A 14,214-nucleotide genomic window follows, 5' to 3' on the forward strand; every position below is an offset into this window, starting at 1 on the left:
TTTATCTACGTACTGCATATACCTTTGAAAGTTAATCTGACAAAGGATACTTCTTTTGATGAAACACCTCCCTTGTATCTGCATCCTGCCTGCATCCTGCAAACTCTCTTTAAATCCCATGCAAAAAATATAGGTGATTATTAAGCCATCTAAATTACTCTTTCCCACACACCCACATTGCTTGATAGGCTCTCTAGGGCAAATATTTGCACACAACTGCATTATCCAAACAGAAATATTATACTTAAAAAGTGCTGTTCCATACCATGCACCAAAAAGTTAAATGGGACTTGTCTCTCCTGGGAGCTGATGCACATAACAAAGACCAAGCCCTTATGTCAGTTTTTGCTTTGTACACATTTTCTGGGGAAGGATTCAAAATTAATGCAAATGAGCAGTGGAGACTGGAGAACAAGGGGAAGATTCAAGGACAACTGGGTGAAACTAAATTGCCGGGTTAGCTTAATTGGTATGGGTGGGAAGGCTTTCCATCAGCTTGAAGCACAGAGCGTATCTAAATAATGCTGAGAAAATTGAGTTAGAGAGTGTACACACAACACTTAGGAGCCAGGATGATTGCATTTCTGCTTAAACTCCAGATCCGGCTAACAGAAATCATTTTCCTATTTATTCACGTGTGCACGAGGGAAAGGACATCTGGAATTAAATCTGACTGCAGGCTCATGAGCCTGTGCTGTTTTGCCTCCAGCTCCTAATATAAAAAGGCTGGTGCTGTTGGCATTTATTTTGTTACTTTTTCTCACTTTTCTTCTCTTCATTCGGGCTGTTAATCTAGAAATAAATGTGTGAACTTCTTTTCGCTGATATGAGGATTATTTAAGTTTTTTTTTTTTTTTTTAATACTAACTTGCTGCAAGATAAGGAACTCTTTTTATTAAGCAGTGTTAACATGGTAACGCATGTTAAATATGGAACTGCAGGGGCGGTTCAAGGCAACCTGCTGCCTGAGGCGAGGCATGAAATGGCAGCCCCGCTCCCCGTGGTGCGATGCAGGTGAAATCACCGAGAGAGCAGGGGGAAAGGGGTCCCACCTTGGAGTGTGGCCCTTTTGGGGATTTGTAATGCTGGGGGGGTCAAGGTTCCTCAAGGATGGGCAGATTTGGAACCACATGGGACACTCTTTCTAGGAAGATGGCAACCCTGCCACACGCCTGGAAACCCGATTTTATTTATTTTATTTTATATTCTGCTTTTCAGCCACTTCAAAGTGGATTGCATGCAGCTTTTAAAGGCATCTAAGTTTATAGACGAGGCGATGGAGGGTGAAGAGATTTGTCCAAGGTCACAAGGAGTAGCGGTGGGATTCTTACTCTGCCTTCCCTGGTTCGCAGCCCGTTGCTCTAACTACCAGCTTACTCCTCCGGTCCTTATCGGCTGCCTCCCGTCCTTCCCCAGCATCTGCCCCCTGGGGATGTGGGGAGTATGTGTGTGTGGGGGGGGCAAACTCTCTTAGGACTAGTGCAAGGGTATTAGATGAACCTTACAGCCTTTTCTTTCTCCTTCCTTCCCCAAGCAATTAAAAATTACGCATTTTTTTTCCATTTTAAAATTTCTTTAACCACTTCCCCAACCTAAAAAGGGAGCTTTTATATGGAAAAAGGACGTTCAAAGTACAGTCTTCTGAAGTAAAAATATCACTTACAACATGTACATGCACTGTAAAAAAGAAAAAGACACTGTCAATAATAGTTTAATAGGCTTAATACCTGCCTTTCTCATAGTAATCAAGGCAGTTTTCTAGATCCTATATGGTTATATATAGGATATATATATGTTATAGTAAAGTGCACTAGGTGTGGACTTGGCCAACAGAAAGCCATGAATAAAACCAAACTGCAATTACAATACAGTTTGCCTTCCATATTATAACTGCCAGCACTCAAACAGTAACAACCTACCTATCAAAAATCAATATTGCAAATATTACACCAGGCCCTAAACCCCAATCCACCTCCTATTAGGAAAGCAGAACAAGCCAGTTTGTTGTAACTCTCTACACAGAAACTACATGCTAGCAGAATACCTGATCTTAGTCCCACATGCAGAACACAGACAGACTCTCACAAAATACATAATAAAGAGACTATCTACCTTATAAATGGGCCATGACCGACGGCCCGCAAATGCGCAGTAGAGCACAGCTCTACTGCGCATGTGCGGGCAAGGACGTCGGTCTTAACCAGCGTCAAAAAAAAAAAAACATGGCGGCGGTGTCGGGTGGCCGCGGCGGTGTCAGCATCCGGCGGCGTCCGGTGGCAGTGGCGGCGGCGGCGGCGTCCGGTGGCAGCGAATGACGAGGAGCGGCGGCAGCGGCGGCCAGTAGGGAGGGAGGGAGGGACTGAGTGGGAGGGAGGGACTGAGGGAGGGGGAGGGACTGAGGGAGGGGGAGGGACTGAGTGAGGGGGAGGGACTGAGTGGGAGGGAGGGACTGAGGGAGGGACTGAGGGAGGTAGGGGGTGGGGAAGAGTGAGAATGAGGGAGAGGTGAGAGACAGGGATGTGAGTAAGTGGAAGGGTAAGAAGTTGTGGAGCAGAGAAAAAGGGAGTGGAGGAGGGCTGAGGGAGATGGGATTGAGACAGGGTGGGGAGTGACTGAGGGAAGGGGAGAGAGGTGGGAGTGACTGAGGGAAGGGGAGGGAGGTGAGAGTGAGGGGAAGGAGGCAGTGGGAGACAGAGAGTGAGTAAGACTGAGGGGTGGGAAGGGGGTGAGTGACTGAGGGGGAAGGGGGAATGAGGGAGAAAAAGTGTAGGAGGGTGCTGTTTTCGAAAATGGACCGAAAACAAAAATGTAATGTAGCCCGTTGTGATGGGCTTAACGGCTTGTAAAATATAAATAGGAAACATGCAGACAAAAACTGAACTGGAAATCACAAGAAATCAAACTCTGTATGCAATGCAAACATCAAATTCAATCAAGAAATATAAAGCATTAAGAACATAAGAACATGCCATACTGGGTCAGACCAAGGGTCCATCAAGCCCAGCATCCTGTTTCCAACAGTGGCCAATCCAGGCCATAAGAACCTGGCAAGTACCCAAAAACTAAGTCTATTCCATGTTACCGTTGCTAATGGCAGTGCCTATTTTCTAAGTCACCTTAATTAATAGCAGGTAATGGGACTTCTCCTCCAAGAACTTATCCAATCCTTTTTGTAAACCCAGCTACACTAACTGCACTAACCACATCCTCTGGCAACAAATTCCAGAGTTTAATTGTGCATTGAGTAAAAAATAACTTTCTCCGATTAGTTTTAAATGTGCCACATGCTAACTTCATGGAGTGCCCCCTAGTCTTTCTATTATCTGAAAGAGTAAATAATCGATTCATATCTACCTGTTCTAGACCTCTCATAATTTTAAACACCTCTATCATATCCCCCCTCAGCCGTCTCTTCTCCAAGCTGAAAAGTCCTAATCGCTTTAGTCTTTCCTCATAGGGGAGCTGTTCCATTCCCCTTGACATTTTGGTCGCCCTTCTCTGTACCTTCTCCATTGCAATTATATCTTTTTTGAAATGCGGTGACCAGAACTGTACACAGTATTCAAGGTGTGGTCTCACCATGGAGTGATAGAGGCATTATAACATTTTCTGTTTTATTCACCATTCCCTTTCTAATAATTCCCAACATTCTGTTTGCTTTTTTGACTGCTGCAGCACACTGAATGTGTTATCCACTATGATGCCTAGATCTCTTTCTTGAGAGGTTCCATATTAGGTGCTACTAAACATTGTGTAACTAAAGCATAGGTTATTTTTCCCTATATGCATCACCTTGCACTTATCTACATTAAATGTCATCTGCCATTTGTATGCCCAATTTTCCAGTCTCACAAGGTCTTCCTGCAATTTATCACAATCTGCTTGTGATTTAACTACTCTGAACAATTTTGTATCATCTGCAAATTTGATTACCTCACTCATTGTATTTCTTTCCAGATCATTTATAAATATATTGAAAAGTAAGGGTCCCAATACAGATCCCTGAGGCACTCCACTTCCCACTCCCTTCCACTGAGAAAATTGTCCATTTAATCCTACTCTCTGTTTCCTGTCTTTTAGCCAGTTTGTAATCCACAAAAGGACATGGCCACCTATCCCATGTCTTTTTACTTTTCCTAGAAGCCTCTCATGAGGAACTTTGTCAAACACCTTCTGAAAATCCAAGTACATTACATATACCGGTTCACCTTTATCCCATGTTTATTAACTCCTTCAAAAACGTGAAGCAGATTTGTGAGGCAAGACTTGCCTTGGGTAAAGCCATGCTGACTTTGTTCCATTAAACCATGTCTTTCCATATGTTCTGTGATTTTGATGTTTAGAACACTTTCCACTATTTTTCCTGGCACTGAAGTCAGGCTAACCAGTCTGTAGTTTCCTGGATCGCCCCTGGAGCCCTTTTTAAATATTGGGGTTACATTAGCTATCCTCCAGACTTCAGATACAATGGATGATTTTAATGATAGGTTACAAATTTTTACTAATAGTTCTGAAATTTCATTTTTTTAGTTCCTTCAGAACTCTGGGGTGTATACCATCCAGTCCAGGTGATTTACTACTCTTCAGTTTGTCAATCATGTCTACCACATCTTCTAGGTTCGCCGTGATTTGGTTCAGTCCATCTGAATCATTACCCATGAAAACCTTCTCCAGTATGGGTACCTCCCCAACATCCTCTTCAGTAAACAAAGAAGACATGGCCTTATCTTTTCTAAGTGCCCCTTTAACCCCTCGATCAACTAAGTGCCCCTTTAACCCCTCGATCAACTAAGTGCCCCTTTAACCCCTCGATCAACTGTCCAACTGACTTCCTCACAGACTTTCTGCTTCAGATATATTTTAAAACGTTTTTACTGTGAGTTTTTGCCTCTACGGCCAACTTCTTTTCAAATTCTCTCTTAGCCTGTCTTATCAATGTCTTACATTTATGGTAAATCAGTTTTTATTTTTAAAAAGCTTAAAATAATGAACATTACAAAGTATATATCTGATTACATACAGCATATTTTTGTAAAACTCTTATGTTCATTTTTCTCTTCCTAGTCCATTTAACTCCCATCCCTCCTCCCAAAACCACCCCTCCATTGCATTCCTCCCTCCCTTCCTCCCGGCACTTTTTGGAATTTTTCCCAAATCTTTCAAAGGAAATAAGAGCTCCATTCTCTGGATTATAAAAGTTTTTTTGTTGGCTTGTAAAGCTATATTGACAAATTGGATAACATCGGAAGGTCCTTCTATAATATATTGGCGTTCTTCTATAATAAATCTATTAACCATGGAAACTCTGGCCAATACCACTCTGCCAATCAGAACCAGAAGAGCAATAAATGCAATTTGGCTACCCTTTATACTAACATTACCACATGACTCAAAAAGTCTTTTTCTTAATCGTATAGATATCTAACAGATGATCTTTAATGTACCTGAATAAGGACTTGATAAGATCTTTAATGTATTTCAATAAGGACTGAATAAATTCAATGTCTTACATTTAACTTGCCAATGCTTATGCATTATCCTATTTTCTTCTGTTGGATCCTTCTTCCAATTTTTGAATGAAGATCTTTTGGCTAAAATAGTTTCTTTCACCTTCCCTTTTAACCATGTCAAATCAACTGATGAACAGAACATCTAGAAATTGGGTTAACACCATATTCTCATGTGGGTGATGATGCTATATTAAGACTAGGGATGGTAAGGAGGCTCTCTTATTTGTGGGGTGATTTGGTAATGGGGGGGGGGGGTTCCTCTCTCTTTAAGGATCACCGGGGGTGGGGGGGGGGGTAAGAAGGGGATGTGGTTAACTTTCAAATTATTATCACAGATTGTGAAATTTTTGCAATTTGCATTAAGCCTTTTAATATTATTGAGCTGCTTCTCATGCATTTGTATGTGACTTTTTTTCTTGTGTTGGTTTTATTTTTGATAATATTCTCATGAGCATTACCAATAATGCGTGCAAGTGTCAAATTTAGCATTTAACACATTAGTGCAGCTTAGCAAATTAAGCACCCTGGAAAGGCAGAGATGGATTTGATCAATTTTTCATGGAAAGCTTTTTACCAAGCAATTTAATTAGTTCCAATTAAGTAGGAAACCCTGAAATCTTGTAGACCCTTATTCATGACTATTAGTAACAGAGATATTCTAATTAGCTGTCAGTGAGGGGTTTTCAATAAGAAATTGACCAGCTATATTTCACTTGATGAGAGATGCCCTATGTTTCATAAAATTCTGTAATTTAATATAGGGTTTCTGGTGATCTCTAAGGGTTACCTTCAGCACATCACTATTCTAATTTGTATGGTGGATTTTAACTGACCTTATCAGCAACAATACTTCCTATTTTAGTGCAGGTATTTGCTTCCTGCTTCATGGAAAGAGTTTGTTGCAATGGTAACTGTTATGACAACTGCAAATGTAGTAACATATTATAGTAAATAACAGCAGATAAAGATAAAAGTACCTGTTCAGACTGCTCAGCTGTTATTTCTCTACTTTAGGTAGATGCCTTCATAAATTCCAAAAATCAACACAACATCACCCCTTATCAATTTCTTCTACCTGATCTCTTGCCCCTCTTCCCATATCGGAATCAAGCATGCTCAAAATCTGTTAAAGTGATCACCTTCCTCAATGATTTCTTTTGGCCCTATACAGTCATAAGATTGCTGTTTAGAGTTGCATCTGTTGGTATGTGTAGATTACCCCAATGCACTTCATGGAAGTACACTGCAGTCAAACCTCTGCGGTTTTTTCACTGACCTGTCCCTCCATTCAGGTTTCCCCGGTGCTTCATTAGTATTCTTTTGTCACTAGGGATTCACTGTGTTTATGCCACATTTTTTGAAATTCTGCTACCATTTTTGTCTCCTCTGGAAGAGCATTACAAGGTAGGGACGTGAATCGTTTTTTGACGATTTAAAATATCGTCTGATATTTTTTAAATTGTCAAAAATCATTAAAGAGTGCGATACAATAGAAATTCCCCCGATTTATCGTGAAAAATCATTAATTGGGTTTGTGTACACTAACGGGAGTTATTTGGGGGGAGGGCGGGAAAACCGGCACACCAAAACAACCCCTAAATCCACCCCAACCCTTTAAAACTAATCCCTTACCTTCCCCCACCCTCCCCAACCCCCCCCCCCCAAAACGTTTTAAAATTACCTGTCCAGTGGGGGCGCCGGGAGCGATCTCCCGCTCTCGGCCCTCGGCTGCCACTAATAAAAATGGTGCTGATGGCCCGATAAAAAAAAAAACAAACACCCTGACTTTAAAACTGACCCCCTTAGCCTCCCCTACCCTCCCGACCCCCCCCAAAAATGTTTTAAAATTACATGGTGGCCCAGTGGGGGGTGCTGGGAGCAATCTCCCGCTCTCGGGCCGTCGACTGCCACTAATAAAAATGGTGCCGATGGCCCTTTTCCCTTACCATTTGACAGGGTATCCATGCCATTGGCCGGCCCCTGTCACATGGTAGGAGCACTGGATGGCCGGTGCCATCTTTAAAGATGTTGCCGGCTATGCCCGCACCATTATTAAAGATGGCTCCAGCCATGCCCATGCCATTTTTAAAGATGGCGCCGGCCATCCAGTGCTCCTACCATGTGACAGGGGCCGGCCAATGGCACGGATATTTAAAAAGGGCTCCAGGGGCGATCCTGGAAACTACAGACCGGTTAGCCTGACTTCAGTGCCAGGAAAAATAGTGGAAAGTGTTCTAAACATCAAAATCACAGAACATATAGAAAGACATGGTTTAATGGAACAAAGTCAGCATGGCTTTACCCAGGGCAAGTCTTGCCTCACAAATCTGCTTCACTTTTTTGAAGGAGTTAATAAACATGTGGATAAAGGTGAACCGGTAGATATAGTATACTTGGATTTTCAGAAGGCGTTTGATAAAGTTCCTCATGAGAGGCTTCTAGGAAAAGTAAAAAGTCATGGGATAGGTGGCGATGTCCTTTCGTGGATTGCAAACTAGCTAAAAGACAGGAAACAGAGAGTAGGATTAAATGGGCAATTTTCTCAGTGGAAGGGAGTGGACAGTGGAGTGCCTCAGGGATCTGTATTGGGACCCTTACTGTTCAATATATTTATAAATGATCTGGAAAGAAATACGACGAGTGAGATAATCAAATTTGCAGATGACACAAAATTGTTCAGAGTAGTTAAATCACAAGCAGATTGTGATAAATTGCAGGAAGACCTTGTGAGACTGGAAAATTGGGCATCCAAATGGCAGATGAAATTTAATGTGGATAAGTGCAAGGTGATGCATATAGGGAAAAATAACCCATGCTATAATTACACAATGTTGGGTTCCATATTAGGTGCTACAACCCAAGAAAGAGATCTAGGTGTCATAGTGGATAACACATTGAAATCGTCGGTGCAGTGTGCTGCGGCAGTCAAAAAAGCAAACAGAATGTTGGGAATTATTAGAAAAGGAATGATGAATACAACGGAAAATGTCATAATGCCTCTGTATCGCTCCATGGTGAGACCGCACCTTGAATACTGTGTACAATTCTGGTCGCCGCATCTCAAAAAAGATATAATTGCGATGGAGAAGGTACAGAGAAGGGCTACCAAAATGATAAGGGGAATGGAACAACTCCCCTATGAGGAAAGACTAAAGAGGTTAGGACTTTTCAGCTTGGAGAAGAGACGACTGAGGGGGGATATGATAGAGGTGTTTAAAATCATGAGAGGTCTAGAACGGGTAGATGTGAATCGGTTATTTACTCTTTCGGATAGTAGAAAGACTAGGGGGCACTCCATGAAGTTAGCATGGGGCACATTTAAAACTAATCGGAGAAAGTTCTTTTTTACTCAACGCACAATTAAACTCTGGAATTTGTTGCCAGAGAATGTGGTTCGTGCAGTTAGTATAGCTGTATTTAAAAAAGGATTGGATAAGTTCTTGGAGGAGAAGTCCATTACCTGCTATTAAGTTCACTTAGAGAATAGCCACTGCCATTAGCAATGGTTACATGGAATAGACTTAGTTTTTGGGTACTTGCCAGGTTCTTATGGCCTGGATTGGCCACTGTTGGAAACAGGATGCTGGGCTTGATGGACCCTTGGTCTGACCCAGTATGGCATTTTCTTATGTTCTTATGTTCTAATACCCTGTCACATGGTAAAGGCAAAGGGCCATCGGCGCCATTTTTATTAGTGCAGCCGATGGCCCAAGAGTGGGAGATTGCTCCCCGCGCCTCCACTGGACCACCAGGTAATTTTAAAATGTTTTTGGGGGAGTCGGTAGGGTGGGCGAGGCTAAGGGGTCAGTTTTAAAGGGTCAGGGTGGGTTTTTTTGTTTATCAGATTGGGCACAACCGATAAACAAAAAAACCAATCGGGCCGGACAATAAAAATTATAAGATTTGAATCGGAACCAGAACCGAATCGATTCCAGTTCTGATTCACATCTCTATTACAAGCATCTACCATACTTTCCATGAAAACCAGAAAATATTGCTTGATGTTCCTGAGTCTACCTCCTTAGATGATAGTCCTATGATAGATCAGATGTAATTATTTTCCTGTTATCAGACGTAGATAACAATAAGATCACATGTTTTTACTGTTGCTCAACTACTTACATAAATACATAATCTGTATTTATACTGAATGATGGTATATGAAACTCAATAAATAAATAATGTATCAAGATCTGGAGTTTCTTGTCACCTTGATAGCATTTGGTAGAATGGATTTATTATGACTCTCTGACAACTTAAATCAGTAGTGGCTAATTATGGTCCTTGAGTGCTACATACAGATTTTGTATTCAGGATAGCAAAACTATGCAAATACACCTGGTTCTTTAGTCAAGTGCATGCAAATTTATCTATTGAATATTTACTGTGGAAATCCTGAAAGCCAGACCTATCTATAGCACAGGAATACCAGACCTTAAAATGTACTGCAGTATTGTAGCAAGCGTGAATGGATGCTCAAAAGCATGACCCCCCCCCCCTCCCCCCCGTGCCGCAGCATGACCTGCACAACCCAAGGGCTGGCTGTGGTTCATACCACTGGTGGACAAATGCATTTGGACACGGGCTAACTGGAACACTCTTGAACTTGGAGCATGGCTTGAACTCAGAACATTTGAAGACCTCACTGAACCTGCATGCACAGGAAGTGAGATCCAGGAATGCAATGCTGGTCTCTGAGGTAGCCCTCCAGCCATTCTGAAAGCACTTTTGAACTTGCTGCTTGTGAACAGCTTGAGCATCAGGACAGATGAAGGTGAGGACTAAAGATGACTCTGGAGATGAAGATGAAATAAAGGCACTGAAGGACAAGATGAAGGCACTGAATGCTTGGAACATGATGAAGCATTGGAGAAGCTCTGCACTACAGCATGGTGGCACAGACTCTGGACTTGAACCTTTACAAAAACTTGACATCAGGACTTAGAACATAAAGCTCTGTGGAGATCCAGCACCACAGCATGCTCTACACAAACCATAGGCTGTCACAGACCATGACAATAGTGGCACAGACACTGGATTCAGGAACAAGGCAGAAGCTGGAACAAGACTGAAGTCCAGGAGCTGGACTCAGGAGCTCTGATTTAGGAACTCGGACCCGGGCTCATACTTTAAATTCAAGGGAGGACTTCTGAAGACTTGAACCAACAATGAAGACTCTGAACAGGATGCAGACCAGGAAGAAGGCTTGGGAACCAGGAACACGAGACCAAGAACAAAGACATGGATTCAGGAATGAAGACACTGAAGACAGGAGCCAACAAGAGATCAGGATCATCTAATGAGGAACAATGAAACCTTGAAGGTGCTAACAAACCAATGCAAAGGTCAGGAGTGAGGACTGAAGAGCCTTTTTATAGGATAGCAGGAACGACATCATCAGAAGGGGCTGTGGGGCCTTTCCCGCCACGGGCCCTTTAAATTACAAGGAGAAGTGCACATGCATGCCTAAGGTCGTTGTAGCAGGGAGGATATTGGTGGCATCCAGGCTGTGAGGATGGCAGAGGCATAATCTCCCTGCCATGGAGTGGTAGCATGGGTCTGTAGCAATGACGGCATTCCAAGGCCATGCGGATGATGGCAACAGCTCCCTACCGCACAAAAGCAGCAACGACTGTGTCACACATGCTGCGAATAAGGTGGGAGAGGTGGCGCCCCAATGCTGCATGGAAGCAGTGGCCCAGCTGGTGGCATCTGGAGGTGAGTGAGCCACTTGTGGGCCTGTTCCTCGAGCGGAATCACAAGTATGTTAGACACAATTGCCCTCTAATGGATTTCTGTGCTGGTAGAGTACAGAATGCAACAATAGGATGTTGAACTTTAAATTCAGTGGGTCCTAAATCTGTGTTGTTGAGTCCATAGCCAGCTAGATTTTCAGGATATCTGCAGTGAAAATGAATGAGATAAATGTGCACATACTGGATCTCCAATGTGTGCAAATTCATCTCATGCACATTCATTCTGGAAATCCTGAAAACCCCAGAATGGGGTTTTCAGGATTTTGGGGTTTGGGATGAACAAAGCAGGTCTGGGAACCACTGTATAATTAAAACAGCATTTCGTGTACAGTACTGTGCAGAAAAGTACCATATATTTCATGTTGATCTGTCTAATCCTGGCTGAAAATAAATGTGATACCTGGAAAGAACGTTTATAACTCACTGAACAGAGCATATAAGTTAAAATTCAAAGCATAAAACAACATTTTTACTGCATCTCCGGCCTATAAAAAATGTCATTTATAGATCTTTTACAGTATGAAGAGTTTTACTATTGGCTTCCGAGTACAGATCCCCATTAAAGAAGACAGCTGAAAAACAGAAAACATCCATTTACCATAAGGGTGAATAATTTTGCAATCAACTGAAGTAAATGCACATTGCTCCATAATTAAAAAGTAAAATTAACACAGACAATTTAAAATTCATTAAGATTGTAAGAAAAATGTGATTTAATCCCAAGCAAAATTATATCAGCATTTACTTACTATGTAGATGAGGGCTGTGTTTAAGGAACGTGCGCTCTATGAGATGTCAGAATGAAGAAGGACTTTAATGATTTTCCTCACAACGTCCCACTATTTAAGTGTTAGAATTAATGGTAATTACAATATATTTATGAGTTTGTCACAACAGAGGAACAGGAGTTAGGATGTGGAATTTGTTATATTTTGATGGGGAGAGTAAGTGCATAGGAGCAATTAAATACACTTTTCTATACCAAAACCAGTAGATTTGAAATTCTGTCTATGTTTTTTTTTAACAGTGTTTCATATGTAGTAGAAATACTAGAAAAAATTATATATATTTTTAAGTAAATCTAGTTGGAAGTTAAAGATCCTCTTTATTCATGATATTTTTCATTTCAGAGGAGTCATTGCTCAGCTCTACAATCCCTGTTACTCCCTTGGAGATCCCTTGTGCTTATCCCATGATTTCTTGAATTCAGATACTGACTTTCTCTCCCCCAGCTGCACTGGAGGACTATTCCATGCATCCACCACCATAGGGAAATATTTCCTTAGATTAAAGAGACAGGGAGACCCTCATTCCAAGACCTCTCACTCCAAAGCACCCTTTCTGTTGAAAGAGCACCCCATTCAGGAAGAACACTGGAAACCTGTCTCTCTACACCACCTCCCTTTTTTTCTTCTGTGAATGTTATGGTACCTACACCATGATCACATTTAAAACTCGTGAGTGGCACTTTCTGTTTCTAATCGCACAAGGTCAGCAACAGGAAATACTACTGGCAAGAATTGAACATACTGGTGATGCCAGTACCATAATAAAGACCGACGTGCACTGCTTCATTTATCTGAGGGAGGGTGGGGAGGTAGGAAGAGGTGAGGCAGATACTGGAGACCCACTATTTAAGTGTTAGAATCTCAAACTTGGACTACTGCAACTCCCTTGTCCTAGGCCTTCCCTCAGGTCTTCTAAAACCACTACAGTTACTTCAAAATGCCTTTGCAAGACTTTTACTAGAGACAAGGAAAGTCGAACACATCACTCCATTGCTGATAGCACTGCACTGGCTTCCCATACAATCCAGAATTCATTATAAAGTATTATCTCTAATTTTCAGTATCATCAACAATATTAACCCATGTTTATATGGAGTGAAACGTCAACTCTACAGATCACAGAGAGCCCTAAGATCACAAAACAAAGGACTCCTAACGGTTCCTTCTATTCAGAAAACACACCTAACACAGGAGACCAAATATTTTCCATAGTAGGCCCCAAATTGTGGAAATCTCTGCCAGAGTCTTTACGGCAGATAACAGAAAGAGTTTCAAATAAGAACTAAAAACATAGCTCTTTAGAAAAGCATATGATTTAACGTAAAATACGAATATTTGCACTATCAAGAAATGTTAAAATAGTTCTATTAAGTAATATCGTATTATTATTCACTTGTAATGTTACTCAATGTTCTAAGGTTAACTGTATGTATTATGTTGTTTCTCATGTAAACCGGAGTGAAGGCAGAATGCTATACTTCGGTATATAAAAAAAAATCCTAAATAAAATAAATAAATAAATAAATATGCTGATAAGTTCAACATCAGTACCAGAGATAATGTTAGGGAAAAGAACAATAAGTAAAGAAAAATGTAAAGTGAAATGTTGGTAGAATTAGAATCTGTATTTACTTTTAAGTAGATCTAAAAATACACAAATATGAACTAGATTATGAACTAGATTTTTATGTTCTTATGTAAATCCATGCTATTGTAATGCCCAGAATATGTATAAATATGAACTAAAACATTTATTTTACAAATATGAACTAGAACAACATATACTTATTGTGGGGCTAACCTAGAATATGAATGTTAACACAGTATGTGATTTTAGACCATGAATTTGAAGGCTGATATTGTAAACCATTGTTCTCTTCTTGTGTAACGACAGTTATACAAAATGTCTAAATAAATAAGAGGTGGAGCAGATGCTGAGGGAAAGGGAGAGTCAGGGGAATGGGTACAGATGGGAAGAGGAAAAGATAGATTACTGGAGGAAAAGAGGCAAGAGGAGGTAGGGGAATGGCAGGGGCAGATGGTGGGGAAAGGAGGCACAGAAAGAAGGGGAGGGAGAGGCAGGGGCAAAATGCTTCGAAAGGGAGAAGCAGTGGATGAATAGGAAAAAAGGCAGGAGGGAGACTGCAGGGGAAGGAGGCA

Source organism: Rhinatrema bivittatum, chromosome 18 (genome assembly GCF_901001135.1).
Source record: "Rhinatrema bivittatum chromosome 18, aRhiBiv1.1, whole genome shotgun sequence".
Taxonomy (NCBI): domain Eukaryota; kingdom Metazoa; phylum Chordata; class Amphibia; order Gymnophiona; family Rhinatrematidae; genus Rhinatrema; species Rhinatrema bivittatum.